Raw genomic sequence first — 23,046 nt, forward strand, 5'->3', positions numbered from 1 at the left:
TGTTCCGCAACGGTACCGGTATAAAATGCAAGTGTAAACAGGGATTTATTTACCCATTGTCTAATAAGAAAAGCATTCTTATTTTGCATTTATTATTATGCATTCATTTTTGCAAACATCTACCATTAGCCATAACTAATTGCCTGTGTTATATAGTCTGTCAAATGTGTTAAGTGTAAGAGTGCATTGTACCAGCTGAGATGTACATGACCAGCTTTGGCAATTATATTTATTGTACCCTAACTATTCTGTCCTTGGCCCATAACGCTAATGAAATACCTATGTAGGCCCCAAAAGTAATTTGTTTCTCTAATCTTAGACAGCTTATGTACTTGAAGTGATCACCTATTTTGTTTTGTTTTTAAATTTAATCAAATGTTCAAAATAATAACATGTAAAAAGTAATCTAAAAAAACATTGCTCGTGTAATTGTTTTCACAATGCTGGCAATTTATAGTTTGGTCTTCTCACAGAAGCAGCTAGAACTAGTCTTGGAATCTAAACGTGTTCATTCTGAAAACATGTTGTATCCCTAATTTGCATACTGGAACACAGGTGGTTGGGTAAGTTGACATCTATTGTGAGAAATAGGTGTTGACAATCCCATAATAAAAACGCTGTTCCCGCAGATGTCAGAGCTACCTGTAAGATTGCATTATATATTACACTGAATCACATTACTGCTGTTAAAATGTGAATAATGAGTTTCAATGGATCTGTAATCTTGTCATTGAAAATCCTTACATGAAGCACAGATGCAACCCAGAAAGCTGAATTAAAATAATATTTCTGAAAAGCATATACTGCTTCCAGAAAACAGAAAATCAACTGTCCGCAAAATGTTTTTTAAGGGGCAAACTTTTTTTTTTTTTTTGCTGTTCAGGATTTATAAAACAAATATGAATAAACTTTTATATCCCCACATGCTGTATATACTATACAGACTTTCCTGTATTCTGCTTACAAAACCTTTTTTTTTTTTTTTTAAGTGTGTGTGGACCCAATGCTTAAATTAGGTCACCAGAAGGGGCGGATGCATTTATGGCACTGATTTTCCTTTTAAAAGCATCCATACAGCAAAGGGCGCATTTGTATTCCAGTTATTTCTTTATTGTGCAATATATCTGTCAAATACCATCCATTGATTGTCTCTTTTAATGACAGTTTTAATGACACCCTATTATAACTAGGGATTGATGTAATGCATTTTTTACAGAGAACAAATTTGCAATTAACAAGTAATAGGCTAACTTGCATATTATTTGTACTTGGAATTCACCACTCATAAGAGGTACTCACATTATCCAATACTTGGCACACACCTATTTGTTTAATTGAATTGTAAATTATGTTGACAAAATTAGAATGTATACATCATTTTTTTCAATATCTACACATGCTTGTATTACTACAGTAGTATATGGTAATACATTTCAGAAAATTAACTGTATACAAGACAAATTATCACCAAACATAATGTTTGGATATAAAGATGCAGTAAGGTGACACAAGGAGGCTTACTTTATGTTGATTTTTATTTTAATATTTGGTAAACAAGGAACAAGGCCAATAGTATCATTGCATTAGAAGGAGTCATTGGCTTCCTCATTTTGGTTGATGAGGCAAGAAAGACACACAGGAGAAAATCATGTGGCCAATAAGTCAAACAAATATATTGTGGATGTCGCATTAGTAATATTGGCAGATGTTACTGAAACTCAAGCACAGTTAGTAAGCCCATTCAAATATCTATTAACATGGCTAATAATATGGCTATTATTTACCTTTTGTCCTTAAACTTATAGACCCTTAAGTATACATACTGTCATGCAATTACGATTCAAGACATCTTCTTGGTGTGGGGAAGAACTGGCTGACTCAAATGATTTATTGTTCAGTTTCCAGGGAATCACAAATGTGTTGCAAGTGGTACTGAAGCAGTAAGAGAAATCACCCTGTACTTTGCTGACTGTCAAACGGTGGGTCTACTTTTTGACCTGATGATGAAGTTAGTCTAGCTGTAGATTAGCCAGCAAGCAAAGAATGTTCTCAATAAAAAAAAAAATTTAAAAAAAAACTGGAGACCATCCAACCAAGGTAGGATTTAGCCAGATGGAGATTACCATTTTTCATTTGTGTTTATATATAATATTTTGTAATGTTATCATTTCTTTCAAAAGAAAAATATTAATTTAGTAGTTAAGTGTCTGGCTTTGCAGACCGTTAGGTAAGTTAACCCAAGATTCTTTTTTTATTGTTACTATATTGCTGTATCTCAATGTTATACAGCTTATAGTGTGTTGAAAATATTGTGTGTGTGTTCTTGTTATTTGCATTATTTTTAATAAAATAAATATAAGCAACTATTAACGAAGATGCACATTTATAAAAGTTATAGAAATACATTAAATTAAGAAACAACTATAAAACTGGCTTGTGCACAAAGCTGATGCCTAAAGTGAAATTGCAGCAATGCAACAAAATAAATAGAACCTATACTTTTGATAAGTATCTTTCACACCACAGGCGACGCAGGAGCGGCACTGAGGAGGCACTGCAATCAGAGAACAGTTTCAATGCACGTAGTCCAGTAGGGTGAAGCAGTATCCAAAATGACGAAGGAAACAATAATACTTGCTGTTGAAAAAATACCCAGAGCTTTATGACAAAAGTCATCACAGTTATAAAGATTTGAAAGATAATATATGGGAGTCAATTTCAAAGGAACTGGATAAGCCTGGTATGTATGATTTATTGCCATATGTGTTGAAATAGCATCAGAGAAGACACTCATCATTTCCACATCTCCACACCATGTTGATGAATATTTACCAGTCTTGATCATAGTTTTGTCAGTAGCAATTTTGAACAGTTGTATAGAGCTGGCAGTTTTCAAACCTGTCGCATCGCCTCTGTTGCTTCTGATGTGTATGGTCATGTTGCTGCGAAAGTATCTCATCGCCAATTAAAAAATCACATCACGTCTGGTGTGTAGCAGCCTTTGATCAGATATCAAGCCAGGCAGTATGATAAAGATTCAAACTATTACCTTATCTTGTGACTCACCCACTGTACTACATGAGCACCATCCTAATATTCTTGTTAGGAGGGACCCAAAGACATCAACCAAAAATGTTGCCATGGTTCAGTATTCAACTTCATGTACATGACTATCAATTAGAACAAGAAATATGAGTTTAGTGGCTGTCCACACACGTAATACATCTTTGGCTATATTGTAAGAGTTTTAAAGACAAATATCCCAAATGCCATCATCTGTTGTATTATTAGTTTAGCTATCTTGTATTAGTTTATGCAGCATAGCTGTTACTTTGACTATTCACAGGCTTAATAAATTATTCAGGGGAATAGAAGCTGTGTGATTTATTTGTTGACTGCTCGATGAGATTACCTTGATGTGAATAATCACAGCTTCCAGTGTAACACAGCATGTCTGCCATTCATTTTTCAACTTCAGCCACAAGGAACATGGACTTGCTTTTGCTGTACAATACACAGGACAGGGCAGGGACTAGTTTCAAGATTTCTAAATCTCATAAGTATAGAGTGTCAGTGTCAGTGTTTTGTCTTTTTGTTTCTGTTAAACTTAATTTATGCCCACTCATGCTCTACCATCACTGGTAGTGTCATGCAGTCTTTTAGTTTGTAAATATGTCCTGAGCGCCAGTGTAGCATGTCTACATCAATCACTCTGTGTCTCTAAATCACTCGCACTGGATTCCCACACCCCTATTAAGGGTATAGAACTGGAACAGGCTCACCAAGAGAAAGACCTTGGTTCTGCAATATACTCATGGCTGTCAGCAACCAGACAGTGTGGGGGGCAATCAAAAAGGACACAGAATACTTGGATATATATCCAAAAGAGTGGAGTTCAAACCCAATGAGGTTATGATGAGGTTGTGTAATGCATTAGTGAGACCGCAATTAAGAGTACTGTGTCCCATTTCTGGTCACCACAGTACCAAAGGGAAATTATGGCCCTGGAGAGAGTCCAACAAAGATCAACTAGACTAATACCATGGTTTAAAAGAATGAGCTATGAAGGTAGTCTGAAAGAATTGAATTTGTTTAACTTAAAAAAAGTAGTAGGGGGGACATCTCTTCAGCATCTTAAAAGAAGTTGACATACCGTAAAAATCATTTTATAGGTCGCACTGGCATAAAAGTCGCTCCCCCTTTTTGAGACTTCAGTTTTAGGAAAACACCTTTTTTGTGTTTAAAATACTTTTTTTACAATTATTTTTTTCCAACATGCTCAACACCGATAAATAAAGATATGCAGGTTTAGTTTCGAAATAACCCTTATTTGCAACATTTTATTCCATTAATAATTTTACAGTGTTTTTCATTTTTAGTTATACTGCTAGAAACTATTCGTTTTTCAAAATGTAAAAAGTAATAATTAACCGAGCGTAAAATCAAGTTGTACATTGCACATCACATCTGTATTAAACTATCGGTATTTTATTCAGTCAGGTTGCTGAGGCAGAATCACTTGGATCCTTTAAAACCTCTTAACAAAGTTTTGAGATCAATCGGCTACTAGGAACCGGACAAGCTTAGATGAGCTCTTCTTGTTTGTAAATGTTCTTATGTTCATATTTAGTCATTCTATTACCACTATATCAAATGTGTAGTGTCTGGGGTGGGCAATATTAACTTTAACTTTAACTTTGTGATTACAATTTTAATTTACAATAATGTAAATGGTTTTGGCAGCCTCCCTATTTGAGGGCCAACAGGAAGTTAAGGTCTCCTGCTATTTGTTGTATTCTTTTTCACATTTAGTTTTTTTTAATTATAATGTAAAACTGCACAGACAGCTAAACATTGACAATGTCATCTTCTAGGTGGGAATACAATGGAGTTGGTTTCCTGGCCATTAAAATGTTTACATCTGGCAGAATGTTAGCACCTGCATAAACTGTATTGAAAAGGCCCAACACTGGGTAGGTTCTCCTTTATTTCAAACGTTCCTCCTTTGTTTGTCTATGTTTGGCTTAAAAATTCTAAAATGTTACCATTATTGCAAGCTGTGTGATTACTGCATGAACCCTTAAACTTTTATTTCCTTAGGAACATATTGCTATAATTTTAGTAGCTTAAAGTGAAATATACCAAGTTGCTGCAGTTATAAAAAATCTATTTCTATATAACAGTTAATTTAGTAAAAAAGTATTCTATTCTATTCAAAACATTTATCACAATTACTGTAATTATAAAAACAAAAGGACATTGTTTAAATGCATATCAGTCATAATTCCCTAAGTAATATTTAACATACATCTTTAAATTACAAGCTTTGCGAACCATTATAAACATTTACCATAGTTAAAGCATAGATAATCATTGTAGAGCACATGTAGGCATGGTAAAGCAAGTTTAAACTGGTAAATCTTTTCAAAGCTAATTCCATTTAAAAAAAAAAAAAATTTTAGTAACCCCAGCTGAACTATTTTAATGTGTGTGCTTCGGTGCCCTTTGCCATTTGATTTTCAGCAAAATGTGGATCTTGAAAGAATAAGAACAGAATATACACCTGTAACAGGGGAGATATGAGATCTGTGCTGACTGTTTGGCGCATGCATGGTTCTGCAGGAAGAGGGCAGCAACCCGTAAGAGCCACCTGTCAATCATGGCAGTGACACAGAGAGGTGGGACGAGGGTGTGTGTGGTCTCTCCCTCTTTCTGAATGGTTGGGAGGCGGGCCTTGGGGGATTGCTGGGCCTATAAAATAACGCTCTGTTGTTCCCTCAGGTCGGCCCCTAAAGGACGATAAACGAGCGAGCGGAAGCTCTATTGCCGGACCGAGAACGGCCGGAGAACGAAAAACAAAACAAAATAAAATAAAATATATATATAGGAGTAGCGGAGAAACCGTGGACAGGCCCCAAAAGTAAAGACCGTAGTCTGAGGGAACAGTGGAGTGTAGGACGGAGACCCGGACCACGCAGTTAGCGACGGTCGGGGAAACACTGCAGAGTGCAGCACCTGTATTTTGTAGTTTTGTTAGTAGTGTTTTGTTTTCTCTTTTTCTTTGTGCCTTTTGTTTTCATTATTATTTTTGAGCACTTGTATGTGCACTGGACTGTATACCGGTATTGGTAGTCAGTATTCAGGCCACGGACAACAGCACCCTCTGCGGGTAAAAATAAATCAGTGCGCCTGAGTGACGTTACAAATAAAGTTTTGTCTCCTGTGTGTCAGTGAATTGCCCACCACCCTTCCACAGCATCTTTCAAAACTGTTTTTTCTCTTTGTGTTCTATCTGCTGTACCCAAAAAACCCCTGTAGCGTTATTTTGGCAATGCTTGAAGCAGTAACGATGAAAAGGCAGCACTTTTATGTTCCCATGCCAGAACTTCTAAATAGTTAGTATTTGACCTGCAAATTAAAGTAACAAAGCATCTAACATGAACTTCACACTGTATGTGGTTGGGATTAGTTTCACATCCTCCAGTGAATATGTAAGGTTTGAGGTGTTTCTTTTCACTCATGATCTCATGTAATTAGCGACATGTAACACCTCCAGTGCCTAGCAGCACAGCAAAAATTTTAATTAGCAATTTTTTTTTATGGTGAGGAGGCTGTTTGCAATGTCTTGCATATCAACTAAGCACATAAATTCACCCAGTATTCTACTTCACAACAGGTCATACATGTTGTTGATCTGTTGCCATACTGAGAATGTATACTATTGCAGAATAATATAGTCAAAGCTCACAGACAACTATATAATACTACAATATATATATATATTTTTTTTATTTATTTCTTAGGAGACGCCCTTATCCAGGGCGACTTACAATTGTTACAACATATCACATTATATATTATTTCACATTTTTACAGATATCACATTATTTTTACATACAATTACCCATTTATACAGTTGGGTTATTACTGGAGCAATCTAGGTAAAGTACCTTGCTCAAGGGTACAACAGCAGTGTCCCTCACTGGGGGTTTGAACCCACAACCCTCCGGTCAAAAGTCCAGAGCCCTAACCACTACTCCACACTGCTGCCCTGCTGCCTTTATATATATATAAAGGCTATTTACTTAGTTAATGTGTGTCTCTCAGGAGCTGGAATGCCAGTTTTGCTGGCATAATTAAGTAGTGTATCCTCAAGTCAGGATGTTAATATTATGCTAATGCATGCAGCTACTTTTATTTCAAAGCTGAACATGTTTGCACAGTACAGCACCATGCCAGGGAGGTCAGAATATAGTGATTATTTTTTCAAAGACAATTAGTAATTTTGCTTTATTTTAACTCCATAGTTACAAAACTAAAATTAATTGATATTACAAACACAGAAAATAGCAAATATAAAAATGTACACCACACCCAAATTTTGAAACCCAAATTGGTCAAGTTGATGAATTTAGCAGATTTAAAAAGTTGCTGCATTCTCAGAGCTGGAAACTAAAACTTAACTACTAACTACTAACACGATCCGGAGCTGTAGCCGAAAGCCAGCATCAAACCCGGACACCAGCACTTCCCTTTGTTTCAGGGAGAACTGTCTTTGCACCATGAGCACTAATTCACTCACTGTAGTACCTGTGTATGTGTTTTGTGTTACGTGTCGGTGTAAAAGAACGGGCCTTTTGGTTGCGGGTCAAACACGGGGATTATAAATAAAGTGATACACGCTGCTGTATCACTTTACAACATTATTAGTTACAGGTGTTTGCCGTCAGGCTCTGGACATTGTTAATTCAATAAACACCATTGCACCTGAATATTGTTGTCTGTGTGTTTCTTCTGCACTGCTGTATTGCCTTCACCTGCACTCACTTACCCACTTTGCCACAATGATGCATAGCTGTATTAGGCCTACTTACTGTAATAGATACAGTACATTTTATTTCCTAGCAATACAGAGCATGTGCTTTTTGTAAACCGTCACACAGTACAACATGCTGCCAGCTGTTTCTTAAGGAGAAAGCGTATTCTCTACATTGAAAACTACAGACATTGATAAATATTTACTTTTATGCAGGATTAAAGATAGCATACCATTGTGAATTGGATATGTGAAATACTTGTACACAAATGTGAACAGAACCTACGAGTTCTACATTTATACTCTATCCACATTCCACACCTAACTCATCCAGTGTCATCAAAGTTTTTATTAGCGCCTTTCCTGTGCATAAATTCACAACCATTAATACAAACACTGCATATGGCAACTGTTTCTTACAACCACGTGTGTGTGTGTGTGTTCTACAAGGTTCTTTATCGGCTCAGCAACGTCTTTTTTTTTTAATTGAGGTACATTATCTTCAAATAACTCGTTACTTGGGGCCTGTATTTTAAGTAATCAATAAACCTGAAAAGGTGCTAAAGACACCAAACCTGTACCGAACCGACCCGGTTCCAACCCCGTACTGTACCTATACTGGCTGGGTGCTAAAGTCACTGAACCGGTACTGAACCGACCCTGTTCTGACCCCGTACCATTTCTGTACTGGTCGGGTGCTAAAGTCACTGAACCGGTACCGAATCGACCTGGTGCAATATGTATAGGCAAATTGAGACAGCAGCTTTAAAAACGTATACCTTATGCTTGAGAAGTTATCCCGTAGCTCTAAGGAGCGTTCTGCGTCCCTAACTCCTGCTCAGCACTCTTCCCCATCACTCTCTCTTAGAGGTGGCTTGCCTGCACCAAGGGAGTGTGGAGATTGGCCACAGGAGGATATAGTGTCCATCACCGCCTCTGAGGAGGGGGGCGAACAGCAGCTGGTGTTCCTGTCTGAGGACGTGAAGTCAGATGGCACGTCCCCTGTGGTTAAGCTCTCCCGCTAATCAAGTGGGCCACTGAAAACAGCAGGGGAAACGAGCCAGTCAATTTTTGACGATGAGTCTACCGCCTCTCCAAAATCCTCCCGTTTACTCAGATTTTCTCTATGAAATCCAGTCTTCCTGGGACCCTCCGGCAACACTTCCTGCTCTTTCCCAGTTGATGGATGCCCTATATAGGGTGTATGTGTGGAAAAGCTGGGCCCTGCCCAGTTTCTGGGGGTTGAGACTTCTATTGCTGCCTTGGTCCATCTAAGGATGCTGCCTGCCCTAACAAGCAGTGCCGGGTTTCTGAGGTGATCCTCAAAAGAGTCTATTCAGCCGGGGAGTTCGGTGCACGACTAGGGAACTACAATAGCATCCTGGTAGCCTACCAGTCGCATTTGCTGCACTCCCACTGAGACCCACAGATCCTCACCACAACAGCTGGATGAGCTGCACCTGTTTAACAAAACCCTGCTCCGTGTGTCCAAGCCTAATGGACAGGCTGCACTTAGAAACCTGGCTGCGCTGGTAGCCGCACGCAGGCAGCTTTGGCTTTCCCAGGCACGTGTGCCTAATGGGGACAAAGCACCGCTGTTGGATGCCCCGATCACTCCAGGGCATACGCTTGGACCCGCGGTAGACATGGGAATTGACTAAGTAGCTGTTCAAGCATGGTCCCCCTCCCTTTTGGGGCATGACTACAACATCAGTCACTGACCCACGACGTCGCTGTGGTGTCTCAGGAGGTAGCAGCTCTGCAGCTAAAAACAGGCTAATCGCATGATAGATCCTCTCCAGTTGGAGAAAGGTTCTACTCCAGGTACTTCCTAGTGCCACAATGGGATGGTGGCCTTAGATCGATCCTCGGCCTCAGACAGACAGGTCAACCTGTATCTGAGCCAGAGGATCAAAATGTTGACAATGCAACAGCTGTTGCAGTCCATCAGGCCAGACGACTTGTTCACCACAGTGGACCTCAAGACGCCTATTTCCACATCCCCATAAAAGCACCTGCGATTCACATTTCAGGGAACAGCATACAAGTTCCATGTCTTGCCATTTGGCCTCTCTCTAGCTATCTTGACATCATTGAAACTCAAAGGCATCAGAGTACTCAATTATCTGGAAGGCTAATTTGTGCCCAGTCTCCAGCACAGGCAGAGGCCCACACAGAACTTGTCACCGACCACCTTCGATGGTTTAGCCTTCTGATGAATCATGTGAAGAAAACCCATTAAATAAGTAATTGGGTGTCCATCTCAAATGTCCAGATATGTATATAAAAGGTGTGGTTCTTTAAATATATATATAGAACAAGAGTAAGAGCATCGGCATTTGAAATGCATGACCATCAAGGGAGCCATCATTATTACATCAAAGTGCTCCACAATTTCAATAACTTTGCCAGCACAGGAGCACGGCATCAAATGTAATTAAAAACAGTCAAAAGTAAACTGAAAAATTGAACCATAAAAAATCCCGTCCTCTGGCAAGGGCTGATGGCAACATGAGGGAGCCTTGAAACCAATAATGAATTGATAAGACGTACATCCTTGTAATCCTCTCTGTCAGATTTTAGCATCAGTTAAACTAGATTTATAGAGCAATCACTGATTCACTGTCTCTAATCCTACTGCCAAGTTTCTTTATCATGTGCACTAGTGATGAGCCAGAGCCTGCGAGGGTCAGAATCTCAATTCATTTACTTACTCATTCACTATTTCAAGTGAGCCAGGTACTGAATCAGCAGGATGCAAGAAGTCACTCAGTGCCTTGGTAGTCAAGAGTAAGTGCTTCTATTGACAGATATTTGGCCTTCTCGGGGAGCTAAATGCCTGTGCTCAGCAGTGGTACACTCTCAGAGTCTCTTGCGTTATTGACACCTTTGCCAATAGAGGCCCCCACACTGAAGTGAATAAGTAAAATATATTTTTTCAAAGGGGTGAGTGGAACACATTTACTGATGAACTAAAGGCACATATTTATGTCATTAAGTCCACCAACTGTAGAAAATAAAACCCCTCTTAGCTAGCCTATAAGTTGTATATATCCATGAATTTAAGGGCAGACATTTATGTTACCATTGTATATTACTCCCTATTAATTATTAAACTCCTGCACTAGCCATAGGAATATGAAGACAAGCTTGAATAGTGTTTTTTTTATAAGCTTAGACAACTACATTTATGTATGTGATTCTTATTATATTACTATAGAAGATACACAACCATATTTAATATGGTTTTGTAACTATACACCCCTATTTTTTACCACGTGCTCAAGTGACTGTGAAAATAAATAAATAAGGTACCAGGACTTTGAATTGAAAACTGCATTTTGAACACTTTGAAAACTCATAGAAGAACATTGAAGAAGGAATCTATGTAATAGACCTAGGAGTTTATGTTGACTCAGAAATGTCTTCATCCAGACAATGTGATGAAGCTATAAAAAAAGGCCAACAAAATGCTTGGATATATTGTGAAACAAATCAAGGGAAGTAATGTTAAAACTTTACAATGCATTAGTAAGACCTCATCTAGAATATTGTGTTCAGTTCTGGTCACCTCGCTACAAAAAGGATATTGCTGCTCTAGAAAGAGTGCAAAGAAGAGCGACCAGAATTATTCCGGGTTTAAAAGGCATGTCATATGCAGACAGGCTAAAATAATTGAATCTATTGAATCTAAGAAAGAAGACTACGCGGCGATCTGATTCAAGCATACAAAATTCTAAAAGGTATTGACAATGTCGGCCCAAGGGACTTTTTTGACCTGAAAAAAGAAACAAGGACCAGGGGTCACAAATGGAGATTAGATAAAGGAGCATTCAGAACAGAAAATAGGAGGCACTTTTTTACACAGAGAATTGTGAGGGTCTGGAACCAACTCCCCAGTAATGTTGTTGAAGCTGACACCCTGGGATCCTTCAAGAAGCTGCTTGATGAGATTCTGGGATCAATAAGCTACTAACAACCAAACGAGCAAGATGGGCCGAATGGCCTCCTCTTGTTTGTAAACTTATATATGTTCTTATTATCGGAAGCATTTTACACATATCTGTTATCCGAACAACCCCCTAGTACTCTGTCATGTCATGTGCTGTGCTCTTTTGCTAACTATCTCTCTGTCTGGAAACTGCAGTACAGTAATGTATTGCATTTACATAATTTCTTTTTTTTAAAAACAGTTAATGTAATTTCCATAATGCAGTCTATGGATGTTTGCTTTACATTTTAACAATTAATATAATTATTTTTCCATTTCTTTAAAACCTTTTCACAACCAAAATACTTCTGTACTCTAATGATAGATTTGTAATGATGAATTTATTTCTAGAGTAATGCATTTTTGTTTAACATGTTTAGAACAAGTGTCTTCCCAGCCACTAAAAGCTTCTTCTCTAATACAGAGTAGCAGACAGATGAGTGCTGTGAAACTAAAGATCCTTATTCTAGTTTGAAGACTAAACATGTTTGAAGACCTGCAGATCAGTCAGAAAGGATTCCGGAATACCAAGGACAAAAGAACACAGAACCAAGGAATAGAAGTAATAGGACTTCAGGGAACTGCACACCTCTCCTGGAAAGCAAGTAGTTGTATTTAAGTAGCTTAGATATCAAAATCTAGCATGATTTTATACAACTGCTATTTTGCATTCCACATTTACTGTTAAAGTGAAATCCAATGCCTTCTTCATTGTTCTTGTGGAAATAAACAGATGTAGCAAGGCTGTTCCTTAGTATATGTCAAGGGTGTATACAGTATCTATTGTTTCAGTGCCAGTACAAGGGCATAAGACCCTTGTACTATGGTGTATATAGCCCCATCTGCACGCACTTCTTTTGCAAACTTGATGAGGCACAGCACATGCTCCAGTGTTGTAATCGAGTCACAAAAATTGGGACTCGAGTCGAGTCATAGGGGGTAAAGACTCGAGTCGAGTCTTTGACATGCCAAGCTCGAGTCGAGTCTTGGTGAGTCACAGAGTTTGACAGGAGATTAGCAATCTACAAGTAAACATAAAAAAATTTAAAAAATCAAGAAAAAATACAAAATTGAGATGCACAATAATGTGGTCATACTTGCCTCACTGATGTTCACCATTAAAGGTCCATGGTTTCTGCTTTGTGTTTTGTCTCACCATTTCAGTGAATTCATGATTGATTGGCCTATTTATAAGCATATTTTGTTAGTGACCATACAGAGGTCCTTTTATCTATGCTCAATTGGGTTGAATGTACAATAATGGATACCACAAAACAAAAGAATGCATTTAACCATTTATTTATAATGTTACTGATGGCTGCCTGAGTGTTTTTCACATTTTCTCATGAGTGAAACTCCTTTATAGTTTTCCATAACCATATGAATGGACATTTTGTGGCATTTAATTTGATATTTGATAAGGCTTCCAGGCCTTAAAACATAGCAGTTGTTAAAGAAAACAGTCCAGATAATGCAGCTGAGGTGAAATAATTTTTAAAACCACTGCATACTTGGACATACTTAAAAACATAGTATAACTTTAGATCAATATACATTAAACCAGACGACAAACACTAAACGCATTTAAGTTTTAAGCTTACTTTGATAAAAAAAATCTATTGATTGACCCACCAAATAAGTAATTTCTTATTGATTGGTAAGAAATAATAAAAAAGACCAAACATGATTTCTGTTATTTTAATTTGGCATTTCTCAGTGCTTGCAGGATGCAGACTGCTTATGCGCAGGTACTCTAGATTTACCTTCCATGCTGCTGACACTCTTCTTTCTGTCTCTATGTTGTCATAAAGACTATGACTAGTCGAGTGGAGACTTTTGGGCTGGGACTCGAGTCGAGTCGAGTCTTTTCTTGCAGTGACTCGAGTCAAGTTGAGTCGTTTGAAACTCAAGTCTGACTCGAGTCAAGTCACTGACTCAAGTAATTACAACTCTGACATGCTCCCCTCCCAAAGAGTCATCAGGTTCATTCCAATAATGTTCACTACAAGCTTTATTGATTGAGCCGAAAGGTCAAACAACACTAAATATTGTTAAAGTTTAAAAAGTCTTAATAGTATATAGATAGAATTGTACAATAAAAGGTGAAAGGTTAATAACGCAGATCTCACTGCCTATGTGGTCAGTTATTTAGCAGTTAGTGCCTTCTGCATACTGTTTCAATAAGTCCTCTCTTTTGTTTGAACTATGGTGTGTTGAACTCTGTGGCAGAAGCAGTGATGAGTCTTTTGACCTACTTCTTTGTTTTCTTTCACCTCATCTTTTCTGTCTCCTCATGACACAAAGTTTGTTTGGAAGAAACTGTAGCAAAACTATTACCTGCTTTAGTGACCCGAATTGCAAAGCCATTCTATTGAGGGGACAGTCAGGTTCGAAAATAATTTTTATGTTTGCTCTGAAACTAAATAGAAGCAACTTACAGGAAGTTTTACAGGGTTCATAATGGTTACGAATTTTAATAAAAGACAGTTGCAGCTTTTTTTTGCGACTTGCAAACTGCTAAAACAGACCACTGCATTTAATAATAAAAAGGTTTATTAGGATGTTCTTTATGTTTATTGTATGTAATGGATGTTATACATATAACATTATGGGTTGATGTAAGGATACGAGCAAAGTGATTTGCAGGTGCAAAGCCCCCAGAATGAGGCTGTAAATAGTGTTTAGCAGCCATAAAGTCAGATTTTAGCTGCTGCTAAAAATGCAGTGTATGTAAACAATGGTGTTCACCTGGCGTTCTGCGCCCACTATCAAATTTGCACTTTGCCATTAATCCATTAAAATTATATTGAAATGCATTCAAATGAAGATTCTTTTGCTTGCTGGCTTCTTTGCTCTCCAGTATTATTTGCAATTTCTTTTCGCATTATTCATTTTAATATTTACTGTTTAGATCACCACTTTTCCCACCATAGGCTACTAACTCCCCTCAGCACAAAAAAGCAGTTGCCTCCCGGTCATTGATGAGAAAGCAATGCCTTAAGTTTGGTGGCTTAGAAACACCAAAAATAAAAATGTTATACTTCAATACAAAATGTACATTAATTCGAGATGTTGTAGTATTTAACAATAAGCTTCCGTACATATATTTTACACATAAGTTCAACCGGACATTGCCTTTTTATGTGTTTACCATGGTAAAGAGGCTTGCGTTTCTACACAGATAAGCTTGAGAAATTGACACGAGTGGAGTATTCAAATCACAATAACGCACATTTCTGTGCATCTGATGCATCATGTAGATAACAGATACAAAATAATGCCTTTGTTTAAAATCCAAAAAAATGGAATAGACTAAAAAATGCAAAGACCGTAGAAAAGGTAGAGGTGAATTTTGAGCATACGGATATTAAAAAGAAAGAAATATTATGGAAACAGACATGTGTCTTCTTAAGCCCTCCTACCTGTTTCCCGACCCGGGTTCTGGATACCCAGTCACGATCCCACGTAGAGTGAAACCACGTACCTGGGTCATACCCAAGTCCCAGCGACCTCAGTATGTTGGTTGACACCCTTTGACCCGGGTTGAGCGAGATAAAAATCCTTGACGTCGTTCGTAAGCCCTGAAACACCGTGGAACAATGGTTCCACAATTTTCAAGGCTTTTCCAGGCCAATCCAAAAAAACAATCAAATTTAAGGCTTTTACCAAGTGAAAATCAAAGCTTTTCAAGGTTTTCCAAGCCCAATACGAACCATGTTAAGAGCTGTATAAAAGCACACACCTGCATAGACCTGTCACAGGCTTCAGGATGGCTGCTGTGGTACACTTCCTGATATGGTGACACTTGCCCCTTGTTGAGGAGTGGCAGGGACACGTTCGGAGAAGGGCAAGACGAAGAAGACCCTGCATATTCAATCCCAGGGTCACTTTATTTGGGATGCTGGTGGATGCAGTGCTAAAGCATTATTGTCTCATGCCGCAGGTCATCTTAGACCTAATAGGTGAATTGAGGGATGAGCTAGACCCCAGCGTCAATGCTATACTTAGCCTCTGGTTCCTTTCAGACCACAGTTGTAATGTATGTACTCAAACCCTCATTATCATAATTGCACGTGTAATTTGCATTGCTCTTAAGCTTACATAGGACTATACTTACATCTACCCCTATATATGCAAATAGGTAGCGGGCAGAAATGATTGGTGTGCCTCATATTAAGAAGCATTGCAATAAAACATGTGCACTTTTCCTTTTTAACTCATTTGGCATAGTTGCACCAGTAGTTTATATTTTAATCTAAATTTTGCTGCATCGTTGTATTTAGATGTTTTCTTGTCTTGTCTGCAGGAGTTAATTTCTAATCCAGGTTATCTGAGCTCTCTATTTTGTTGTTTGATGCTCAAACACTAGAGTGGGGATCCTGCCAAGAAACAATCTGTGTGGGAACAAAAGTCCTGCGCTTTCGAAACTGACTGCTTCCAGGTCAAAAAAAAAAAACTGTTCATTCTATGAATTTTACTTCATTAAAATTTGTATTGATGGACAAAAATATGTTGCATATCTTTTGAGGTAGAAACCAGTATGTTTTGTTGTAGCCAGTGCCCATTGCATTCGTAATCAGAGACTGTTTGAGTTTAAAATTGCACTCTTTTTTTCTTTATGATTGATTGGAACCTCATTACAATCAGTTTGATCTTTTTAATTAAAAACGTCAGCTCAATATCTGACATGGCTGTTTAATCACAGCAAACAGATCTCACAACAGGCTAGGGATGTAGAAATAGTAGAAATACACCAGAAGCCTGATTTGACGTTATTTTATATTATCTAACCTATACACTATAATGCAAAAAAGTCTTTATTTTAAAAGTACAATACATAAGGTTTAAAGTTAACATGAAGGTCTGAAAAATGCATTTGAGACAGAGGGGTGACTGTGAACACTGCAATGAAACTATGTCAATAAATGTTTTATAAAGTGTTCTTAGGTTTCTCAGTAGTGCTTGGAAAGTTTAGTTAAAAGCAGTGCTTCTGAAGAAGATTTTCATTCAGGAGCATTAAGGTTTTTTAGAGTGAAAATAGAGAGCACTGCCAGCACCAAGAAACTGAAAGAAATAAAGCTCAAGTACATTTTATATTTATATTGTGACAAACCAAGGGGCAGGGTGATCAATGGGAGGTATGTAAGGGCAGAGGTTTTAATGGGGGTGTGTCCTCTCACGAAATGGTGGCAGCGAGAATAACTACAATTGACAAAATGTCTGCCCAAGAAGACTACAATTACCAGAACCCGGGATAAGCACACAGGATGTGGTCAGCACACCTGCACAGGTTGGTGTTGTGTAATTGTATTATGGGAAATTGCAGGAAAAACTGTTATATTGCTTTGTGTATGACTTCGTACCATTTTGACTACCCTGCCAGCTGTAAAACCCTGTGCATGAGAACCTAATTTGTGGACCAAGAACTGTATTCTGTTTATCTGACGCTGCTCACTGGAAATAGTGCCAAAATAAACAAACAGGTACTGCCCTGTTTGAAAAGAACTTACTGTATGTGACTCTTGTGTTGTCTCCCGTACCGATTTGTGTTCAAGTCCACCTACCCAGGCAAGACTTTGTCACAATATACTCTTAGTTTTCTACAAGGTACTCTCATCACAAATTTCATACAGAGTACACAGTGATGTATTATTAAATATGCCATTAGGCACGCACCGTTGAGTCTTCAGCTCAATTATTATTAGTATTATTTATTTCTTAGCAGACGCCCTTATCCAGGGTGACTTACAATTGTTACAAGATAACACATTATACATTATTTCTACATACAATTCCCCATTTATACAGTTGGGTTTTTACTGGAACAATCTAGATAAAGTACCTTGCTCAAGGGTACAGTAGCAGTGTACCCCACCTGGGACTGAACCCACGACCCTCCAGTCAAGAGTCCAGAGCCCTAACCACTACTCCACACTGCTGCCCTACAAGTCCCAAGTAACATAACTCACTAAAAAAAAGGTTCATGGATATTTTGTAGATGAATAAAAAGGGCCCTTTTTATTCAAGTGGTGTTGGTACAAGTTTAGTATCTTGTTGAAATATTTTAAATAAATAAATAAATTGGCCAAATTTATATTACAAAATAAATGTTCTTAAATTACTGAATATGAATATGGTTCATTACTGACATAAATTTATCTAGTAAGTTAACAGGCATGTTTATCTGAATTTAAGTGTTTTTTTTTTTTTTAAATGTTACACTTTTATTAATTTATTTTATATATAAAATAACCTTTAAAAATGTTTTAATAAAACATGTTTATAGTTTCTAATATGCCTAGTTTGTCTATATGATGGATCCCATTTTCAAAAGAGATGTACATTTTTGAAAGATGTTTTAAGACTGTGCAGACAAAGGTGGCACATTAGAAAGTGTTTGCAATAATGCTATAGCCCAGGAGTTTTCGACCTTTTTTTGAAACTGTACCCTGTCAGGAGGTTTCAGCTAAAGTGCCCTTTACAATTTTCGCTCACTGAATGGTACCACAGTTGCAATAAAAGGCAGAATAATCTGGTTAACACATTTCTTTTTTTCCCTGTTTATTTAATATATACTTTTCACAACAGTCTGGGACTGACAAACTGCTGAGTGCTGAGACAGAAAACCAAACAGGCTTCTTTCTTAAAACTTAATGTCTTTGGATGCACAGAATTAAAAGTATTTGGGAATCTCTTTGGAAACACTCATATTCACTTTCTATTTGGAAAAGTTATTATAAATAATACAAAATAGTCTGCAATGTAAATGTTTATTTACTTCCCACCTCATTAAAACTATCATTAATTACTAACAATAATACACTTGTTTTTATTAAAGCCAGCATAAAAATGATCCAGAGGACTCTGTGTGTGTATATATATATATTATTAACTACAGTATACATATTACAGGAGTTTGTGAATTGTATAATTCTCTAGGCAGCCATAAACTAACCACAATTTATGCAAAACCACAGTGCAAGTGAAGGGCAGGCAGTTAAAACACAACTAATTAATACTCATGGCAGAAGGACTGCTTTGATTTTACCTATTTTCAGAATAAAAAGCTTTGTGTTAAAGAACAGTGCAGAAGAACGGCTATATTTGTGATGTTTTCCAAAGCTTTTAAATATATATGATAAACATAAAATGGAAAAAGGAATTCTTGGTTTTGGTGACTCATTTTGGTCATCGGTCATAAGACATACCCCAGAGAGAACCAGCCATGTGTTGAAGAATAGTTGTATAATCTCTGAAGGACACATTATAAAGCACTTGCCTCATATAATCCAAAGAGGTGGATTGCAACGTACCACATACTTAGACCATTATCTTGGTACTAAATTTGGGTCTGGTTCAACCCCAGTTAAACCATTACATTGCTCAAAATCAAACCCTGTTCCAATGTACTACACACTTAACCAATTAATTGGTTTAACAAGACTCCATTTAGTGGTTTATTTTAGATCCATTATAAACCAGCTCTTTTAAAGACTGATGCTGCAAATTAACCTTTCCTAATGAATTCATCTACACAGTAATTACACTGCATCTTGCAATATTGAATATGCCTATATGAAACCTAAAATAAAAATGTAATATTGCATTTAAATGACTAATTACAATTACAATGCCTGGAAAACGAGCGGGGAACTACAGCACCGAACAAAAAATGTTCCTGGTGGAGTGCTAACTTTTGACAAACTGTACCTAATTTGGAATTCGTTGTCGGTATATGTTGTAGAAGGGTTTCTGGTATTTGTATACCGTCTTCTCAGTATCTTTGATAATCTAACAGTGCACACCCTATGGATTGGGTTGGAAATATAACAATATATTTAAACCTGTTTTTAATATATATACCAGTAGTTTTTCAATACATTGTACATATTGTAACTATTTCTGTCGTAATACAGTAATCCATCACGTATCCAACTGCGGTGGGACCAGAGTAAGGGCGGATATGTCAAATTTTTCTAAGTGGTTTTTAAGATATAACAGTTTGTTTTTTCCACATCATTTAATTATTAGCAGCATTACATATTTACCAGGCATGGATTGTGTAAAGGGTAAAAAGAAGGGCTGGACCATACAGTACGAAGAGCAGATGGTGTGGTTTAATGCTGCTAGTTTAAAAAAAAAAGAAAATAATTAATTAACATTAATGATTGAATTCATGTTTGAAATTGTTAATTTTTATTATATTGATTTATTATTAAACCATAGAACATGAATAAATGTGAGCTTTATGAAGTCGACACCTATTTATTTTTTAGTATATTAGACATTAACCCCAATTAGCTTGATGGACTGTGAAGGGACATATGTTGAATGCACAGAGAAGATCATTTCACTTGACAATTTTAAGCAGATGTCATATTGAGAATCAGACAAATATGTGTTGGTAACATGGTATATCATCAATTCTGCATGCTACTAATGAAAACTATTTTCCATTTCTTTACTGTTTTCTTTTAAATATACTGTTTAAATGTTGATCAATTATCAATGTGAATTTGTCTTCACTGTATATTGTATAAAGATCTTCAATTCAATTTGGGCTTTTCTTCATTATTCTGATACAGCAAATTGCCAGACCCTATTATAGTGAACAACCTGATATAAAGAACATTTCCCTAGGCCTCAGGTGGGTTCGTTATAATGAAGTTAGACTGTGTGTGTGTGTGTGTGTGTGTGTGTGTGTGTGTATATAGAGCATACCATACCTTGCACACAAATGAGCCGCTTCACACTGAATAAATCACTACGCACCGCTACATTCTAAATTCCATGACAAACTGCCATTTTATTTGTTAATAGTTACAAAACCACTGCCAAACATGAGTGACATACCACCTAGTTACTTTAATATATTTGGGGATGAAACTCCAGATAACTGGTACAACCAGGGGCTGGCTCAAGGCACCCGCAAACCCTGTTGTTGCTGGGGGGCCTCGAAAGCAGAAAACTTAACAGGTGCAAACATTTTATTTATTTTTTTTGTAAGAAGGACTTGATGCGAGCAGTGCGCTCCACACAACAACAACAACAACAAAAAAAAAAAAACACATACAAATACACTAAAAGGCAACCCTGTTAATATCAGAAAACAAGTTTGTATTTGGCTTACTTTCAGCACGCTCAAAAAAAGCTTCACAACTGGTTTTAAATTGAATAATGTCATAAAAATAACTGCATGCATTACGTGTACCTTAAAATAAATTAATTAGTTAAATTGAGTTTTCTTGTCATCCTCCATCGGTGTTGAAAAACAAATTGGTAAGCTCTCTGTACAGCCGTGTGTGTGTATTGGCTGGAACATTCATTATGACGTGCATTATAGTATTATTCATAACATTGTATTATTATTCATGACTCGGCATCTATTTACCATATTTCCCAGCTGCCCGGTGCATTATTGGAGACCGGCGCATTATTTGAAGTTTTACGGTATACTGTTTATTTACTGTTTCAGTGACACTTATGTATCAAACCAATAATGTATAATGTTGTTATTGTGGCTTTTTAATACCTAAAATGTAGTTTTTTTTAAATGCAGCACTGATCCAAGTCCAATACATCCTCTTTAATACAAGCCAATAGTACACAAACCACAAGCCATTAAAAATGACTCATGTTGCAGTTTAGCTGTGACAGATCAGCTGTGTCGGTGCCACACTCTTACCACCTTCTTACCACCTCACTTATATCACGCTGCAAACATCCATCCTGAAACTGTCAGCAGCCACGATCCTAGTGGAAGCTTTCAAGAACAATATTTTATAAAATCATAACTAAGAAAATCGCAGGCCGTGAATTTTTGGCGGAAACTGCAACTTTTAACATTTTTTATAGTTGCCGCAACTTTTGATGAGACTACAATGTTTCTGTTATTTATATGTAATTTCGTTGCAAAATAATGCTGAAAAATAAATTGAAACAAAAAAGAGGATTGATATGCCTTGTTGTCCTCTCTAGCCAATCGGTTATCTTCTTTCCAGTTGCTATGGTTAGCAGCAGGAAAGAAGACTGTGGGCTGTGATGCAAGTACTGTACTTACTGTTAAATTTAGTGACTGGAGGTTTATTGCTGTTTAGAAAATACTGTAGTGGCTGTTTAATTTTGTGAGTGAGCTTTTACTGTTATGCAAGTACTTTATGTTATGCGTCATTATTGTTAGCTGCAACTCTTCACTTGTAATGAAACACAGCGTAAAATGTTTTATTTCCAATGGTGATAAAGAGAGAGTCTTAAGAACGTATGTTCTGGTTATTATTATTATTATTATTATTATTATTATTATTATTATTATTATTATTATTATTATTATTTATTTCTTAGCAGACGCCCTTATCCAGGGCGACTTACAATCGTAAGCAAATACATTTCAAGTGTTACAATACAGGTAATACAATAAGAGCAAGAAATACAATAACTTTTGTTCAAGCAAAGTATGTGGTGGTTACCTATTTGTATGTTTTTTTTCTAATTGTTGTTTTTGAACAAACAGACAAAAATCCATCTTGAAAGCAAGTATATATACGTGCAAACTGTTTACGAAACCGCAACTTCTTGATAAAAAAAATTACGATTTTCTTACACCCTTAATCGTAACATTTAAATACCATGTCTAAATAGGTAGTATAGTATAAACAAGGCAGCAGCGTATTAGAGAGATAGTAAGTATAGTATAAACAAGGCAGCAGCTTATTATTCGAGAGACAGAGTAAGTGCTGCTCACGAGAAAATATAAGTCGTGCGCACACAATATTATGTCGTGCTCACAAGGTAATAAGTCAGGCTCACGAGATACTAACCTTTTTTAATTCACACCATGTCCCTTCAGGTTCTGTACAATTAGCTCATAGAACGCTATTTTGTAAGACTTATTTTCAGGTTTCAGCCTCAGTTAAACTGATTTAAGTGGAACGTTACAATCCACCCAATATGATGTAATTATTGTTTGTTGTAATCATGAGTATATCAATAAGGTGCAATGAAGCTGGCATAAAATAAGGAAAACCTTAAAAAAAATGAGGATTTGAAACTAACAACTGTTATTATCGTTACTTTGTGTTTGGAGATTTTGTCATGATTTGGCTCAGTAAGTACATTTCTTGTGATTTAAACCAATGACCTCATAATTGGAGGGAAATTAGCCAAAGACAAGGTTTTTGTTATCAAAGTGCTACATTATTAATCAGTAAAACCTCAATTTTGGGAACTAATTGGGACCAAT

The 23,046-nt window shown here is 36.9% G+C and overlaps 1 protein-coding gene across 3 annotated transcripts in view; it reads left to right on the forward strand.

Moving 5' to 3' along the window:
* Positions 1-23,046, forward strand: part of LOC117409284 (receptor-type tyrosine-protein phosphatase delta) — a 696,619-nt gene that overhangs the window by 196,462 nt on the left and 477,111 nt on the right. The window contains exon 1 of one of the 3 annotated variants that reach the window (XM_059001233.1): positions 4,886-4,973. The exons of the other annotated variants lie outside the window; for them this stretch is intronic. The gene's annotated coding sequence lies outside the window, so the exon portion shown is untranslated. Of the gene's footprint in view, positions 1-4,885; positions 4,974-23,046 lie in introns of those variants that run through there. 3 annotated transcript variants of the gene reach the window in all.

The sequence above is a fragment of the Acipenser ruthenus genome, chromosome 2, assembly GCF_902713425.1.
Source record: "Acipenser ruthenus chromosome 2, fAciRut3.2 maternal haplotype, whole genome shotgun sequence".
NCBI classification, from domain to species: domain Eukaryota; kingdom Metazoa; phylum Chordata; class Actinopteri; order Acipenseriformes; family Acipenseridae; genus Acipenser; species Acipenser ruthenus.